The sequence below is a fragment of the Miscanthus floridulus genome, chromosome 18 (assembly GCF_019320115.1).
Source record: "Miscanthus floridulus cultivar M001 chromosome 18, ASM1932011v1, whole genome shotgun sequence".
Classification (NCBI taxonomy): domain Eukaryota; kingdom Viridiplantae; phylum Streptophyta; class Magnoliopsida; order Poales; family Poaceae; genus Miscanthus; species Miscanthus floridulus.
Window position 1 is genome coordinate 60,625,698 of NC_089597.1, and position 6,000 is coordinate 60,631,697.

Below are 6,000 nucleotides of genomic sequence, written 5' to 3' on the forward strand. Positions count from 1 at the left end.
GCCAGCCTACAGGAACCATGCCAGTTGATTTTCCTATTATACTACTTTTCCTATTTTTCTTTCTTTTTTCCTTGATTTGAATCTGGGGAAATCACATCAGCAGCCCTTCTAAGAATCTGGGGAAATCACATCAGCAGCCTCCTATTGATTTGAATGTATGTTATGTTAGCAATATTTTTCTTTCTTTTTTCCTTGATCTTTTCTTACTAGTAGGCTAGTAGTGTAAAGCATTTTGACAGGAAGGACATCTTGTAACCTTGTATGTGCATCAGGTAAACCTTATCGATGGCTTGAAACATTATGCCGACGTATTCTAAACGCACAATTAAAGCCAACATATGTATCCTCTCAGTCATTTAGTTCTTTGTATCTGCATTTTGTACTGAATTTATGTGTTATCCATTTACATGCCCATCCACTTGCAATGTGTGGTACGAAAAAGTAAAGTTAGTGTTTGTTTCTTACCTGTTGCGTATTTAACCAGTTGAGTATTAACAAAATGTTATCTGAACGCTTAGTTATCTGCAGGGGCTTTGGCTAAACAAATTTTATACTTTCCAATGACAAGTTACAACTGTGGGATATGTAGGATGGCTTTTTTTCTACTGAAGTCTGGAGGAACTTAGCAAATACTACCTCCTGTATCGCAGTGACAATTTGGTTTTGCCCTAAGTTCTAATCTGTGTTCTATGCTTTCTCAAAATGTATTAAGGTTGCTTGTGTTTACAGCACAAAACATGTGTCTCGAATCAGAACAAGAGCTTAAATGTTTTTTTAGCAACATGTTGATAACTTTTGAGATAAAACAGCTAGCATGAAATCCCCTAAATATCGCTGATAAATCAATTAAAAGAAGCTCTCATTGAACAGGTCTTATGCACACTTTCATTATCTTCCAAATGTTCCATCTCAGTTACATATGACTCATGCTTTTCGAAATTGTCTTTCCTATTTCTATAACAGGAATCAAAGTCAGAAATTCTTCGCAGCCAGTTGCAAGTAAGAACTATTCTTTATGCCCTATTGCATGATGGCATTTCATCTGTTATTGTTCCTTGCAATCATGTCCGTCCACAGTTATGAAAGTGGGTACTATTAGAGGATATGTGTAGAACTTCAATTAGAGAGACCTAATCCGTTCATTCCCAACTGAATTCTTGTTTTCATAAATGGCACCTGCACTAGTAAGCCATGAGCATGTGTGTTGTCTGAGACATCTAGCACCTTTATGGCACAAGTATGCCTCTTGCCAGTTCTGATTCCTACCTAGCCAAACCCATGTTCACTTAAAACTAATTATTAATTCCATTGCTCACTTGAACTATTTATTTATTGATTACAACTTAAGTCTGTTATGTTGAGAAAACCCACCTAGAGTTCTTTCTTAGCACCTTGAGATTAAGCCTGTTATATTGAAAAAGCCCACCTAGACTGCTTCCATAGCATATTGAGATGTTTGATCACCTTTCAGAGTGGTCTTCACATCCTTTAGTCTGGCCTTTCCATTTCTCTGTTTTGTGCCTTGGGTGATGCCGACATGCATGTCTTGATTCCAGTCGCTGCTTCTCAATTAGCTCCTTTCTTTTTTTTCTGAAATTTATTTATGGTGTAATAATCTTTTAGCTGTCTTATGACATTATTGGTAATCCCTTATCTGATTGCCATAACAGGTTGCTCGAGCAGAGGCTGAACATGCCATTCAACTTAGGCAACGATTTGATGGTGCCGTTGTTGCAAATGGCACAGGATCTAGTTCTAGTCTGCTAATGATTACCCCAACAGAACAAACAGCTGCTATGATACAGGGTTCTAGAGTATTCATGTTGAACATGTAGATGACCAGATATCATATTTGTATATATGATATATGTGCTGATAGATCAGACTAATTCTATTTTTGACATAAGTATTGACTCCATTTATGATGAACTACTGATTTGTGTATTATTTGAATGAAACCTTGTTGGTCATGCACAAAATTTACTGTATGGAAAATATATATTTTAATACGTTGTTGCTACTGTTTTAAAATATTTTTTCTGTGTTTAACTCTTTTTTTCTGTGAGGCTGGCTACACAGAAATATTATTTTTAATCTGGGTGAAATGAATTTTTCTATGAGTTCACCTAGACTGACAGAAAAAAAAACATGTGTTTTTCTGTGCGTTTATTTCTTTTTTCTATGTGGATTAACACGTAGAAAAAATAGTCTTAATCTGGGCGAACATAATTTTTTTGTGCGTGCGAGACCCACAGAAAAATTATTTCTGACCCACCCATAGAAAAATTTAATTTTTCTGTCATTATATTTCTGTGGGTATTTTTCTGAGGGTACACCGTCAGAAAAATATTTTTCTGACGGTATTCGCATTTTTCTGTGTGTTTTCACACACACAGAAAAAAGCGAGATTCCAGTAGTGTACGCGGCATGGTTTTGTGCGTACGATCAATACAGATCATGTCAAAATTGTAGAAATAAAACTTAGACTAGCAGGATCTTAACTTAGCCTAAACATGATCACTAATTCATCTTAATGCGGAAACTAATCTTAGATACTAACCAGAGCCTATGAATGCCATCTGTGTCGCTGGAAATGTGATGAAGTTGACGTAGATGAAGTAGATCTTAGTCTTCACCAGATCGGGGCTTGATGCTCCCAGTTGGTGAAGAACGCGACGTAGATCTTGCAATACCTGGATGGACTTGGGTAGACGGTCTTCCTGAACCCTCCAGCACCTAATCGATCAGTTATGCGAATAGTCATGTGGTTTCAATAGATAGTGATGCCAGGGACGCCTCTCTTATTTATAATAACGCTGTGGGCCAGGGGGACGGATCCTCGGAATTCTAAGGGTTGCCGCCGAATCACGGCAGTTCTTATTTAGTTGGAAATAAATGACGAGTGGGTATACCAAAAGCTTAACGCTTAATTAATCTCGTATTTAAGTTCGAGATTAGCCGAACCGATCACATTCTAACATTCTCCCACTTGATCGAACGGCTAATGCACTTATGCAACTAATGTTCATTTTACACTTATGTTCACACTCAGTACTACAGCAAAGACCAGACCAATGCGTCGGTAGTAGCATGAATCGCCACTGGGACCCTATTACTCATAGTTCACCGCAATACCTTATTAGAACGCTTATTATTTATTGGGAGAATATGGCCCTATTACCAGAAATCAAGTTAGAGACTCTGCACTAAAACCCAAATTGATTTGCGCGCTCATAAATAGGATAAGTGTTAATCCTCAAATAATCAAATATCCTAGCATCAGCTTAGATCTTATTTTTCTCAAGCTTAATAATTTGATCATGGGTTCTTTCTTTCACAACATTTAATCAATGTGCTTGGCATCAGCATTTAATCTGTTGTTACTCGAAATAATACTGCAACTTAACTGTAGGCCTGTAGCAGTATGTCAATACTCAATTTTGGGATAATATCTCTTAAGCCACGTAGCCTGCCGTATTCATGCCACTAATTGAGCTCATCTTAATACTAATTATATTTGGAGCTTTCATTAAAGTTGTCCTTCTCTCCCAGAGTGGGTATAATCTAATTGTGCACTTTCTTATACATACTCTAGAGAATTGGCGAATAATTCTTAATTCTTATAAGTGGCATGATGACTCTTTTAGTGCCTCAGCAATATGTTAAAATTCTTTAGCACCTTCCAGTGGACCTATTCTAGATTAATAAACTAATATTTTGCCTAGTATCCCAATGCCAAGCTAGACTAGTATTGACTTTGAGCATTCTTAAAGTTAATGACAGCCGGAGCATATGGAACGTCTTCCTCTTCAATTGTTACTAACTTATTCTTAGAATATTTGGGATAATTAAACTTAATGCATTATGCAATTGCATTATGTGAACAAATAGGCATGTCATTACTTATTCAAAATCCATCACTTATGCATTCATTTGATATGCTTTTCGTGATAATCCTAGTACTCATTTGGTCCTATATGGTGTATCTCAATAGCCAAAAAAACTTAGAGGCTTTACCAAAATATATCATATTAAAAATTTTGGGCGCAAACACTTATGTGACATTCCTATTGCCACATAACCCAACTTAACCCATGTAGAGTATTAGGACAATAAACTTTTTCACCCTTTTTTTTAAACATAATTGTCCACTTAATGAAATTATAAACCATCACGGGCTATGTTCTTAGTTTAAATCTTTTAAAACTCCCTTTGAAGTCACGCTTAGAATTATAGACCCATTTATAGCCTACTGTTTTGACTTCATTAGAAAACTTATTGACAACCACACTTTATATATATACTTATGGACCTTAGCTTATAAAAATTATTTAGTTTAGAATAACAAATTCCTCTTCTAATGTGATCACTTACAGATTTACCATGGATCACAAGCAGTTTAATAACAATAGAGGTTTACTTATGTGCCTAATTATCAACCAATGCTTGCTACATGTATCTGTTGTGGCTTACTAATGGACTCTTGAAAATCCACAATAGAATTGTAGTAATTTAAATGGAGGTATACTAATGACTTTTGGCACAAACTGAGATATTTATGTCTTTTTGAGTCATTGATACAGAAAATTAAGCTCATATCATATATCTCCAAGATTCAATCTTCCTCCTTTGTGAACTCCCCTAGCTCCCACTGATTTTTGCATTCTCTAGAAACACATTCACCAAATCTTAACTTAGTGAAATAGTTTTAACAGTAGAAACGCAATTCCTTGGACTTTGCTCCCACTGATTTCTGTGTTCTCTAGGAACATAATCAGGGTGCCATGTGGATAGCTCATTTACTTAGAATCTCATTTCTTATCCTTAGCTTGACGACACTTATTTCTTGCTAAGGTTTTGCCCAGTAAAACTTTTATGGTCAAATATTCATCAATCAGCGTTGGCCAAAATGACAAACATAAGGCATATAAGTCTCCAAAAACAAGCTCTATGAACTAGTCTAATCAGCGTTGGCCAGAATAAACTAGAATAAGAAACTTGGTGGACATGCAAACACTAATCAGCTTTGGCTAGAAATACTGAAAGCAAGCCATACTTCAATTAGAGACTAATGTTGGGCTAAGGGACAAAATTAGTATGCTTTTTTTTATTTCTCAAGTCCCATGCTTTCTTATTTGAATAAAGCATATCTTTCCTGATGAGACAGTCCATTCTCCCCATTGAAATTCCAATACATAATGAGTAGAGGCCTACTCGTTTGTGACCCGGACTTATGAGCCACACTTATACGAGTTAGAACAATTTGAATCTAACGATGATACAGAGTCTGATTCATACCATTCCAAATGAAGATATTATTTATACTAAAGTTGAAGCTATTAATGAGATCTACTAGTTTTTTGTTTTGAAGTTTTTCATTTGAGATCATTAACATGCTCGAAAAAATGATACAAAATTTAAGGGGCATATTAATCGCCTATCAAAGCTTATCTTTTTAGAAAAAAAACATTTTTCGTTGTGAAAATGATTTGCTCAAAAATTCCCGCGGTGGCAGGGGTGGAAACCATGGAATTGGTGATGAGGGTTTGTTCAAAAAAGCAAAAATGTTGTGTAGAAAATTGGTCGCTATCTCATTTATCTCCAAATCTTTATTTGGCGCACGCACGTTGCCATCGTTACTGACGTGTAGACACATGTCGATGCGTGATTGAATGACACAACGCACGTGCCTTCATCTTCCTAGCGACGGTGGTAAACTCCAATATCCTCCGAGCTTAGAAGGGTGCAAGGGGCGGTGGCCAGACCAGCATGGTGGCGGTTCAATCGGCGGCGAGCGAGGAATGGGGATATCTGGGGTGGATCCACCAGTGGGGCATGGGGTCCATCACTTCTTCCTTTGACTGAGATTAGGGGAGGGAGGATGCCGACCGACAGCCTTGGTGAAAGCCCTAGTTTGGTTTTGGATAATTGATGAAACCTATTTAGACTAACACTATGCTCTAAGTGTATGATTGAGATAGGTTGGTCCAATCCAAGTGA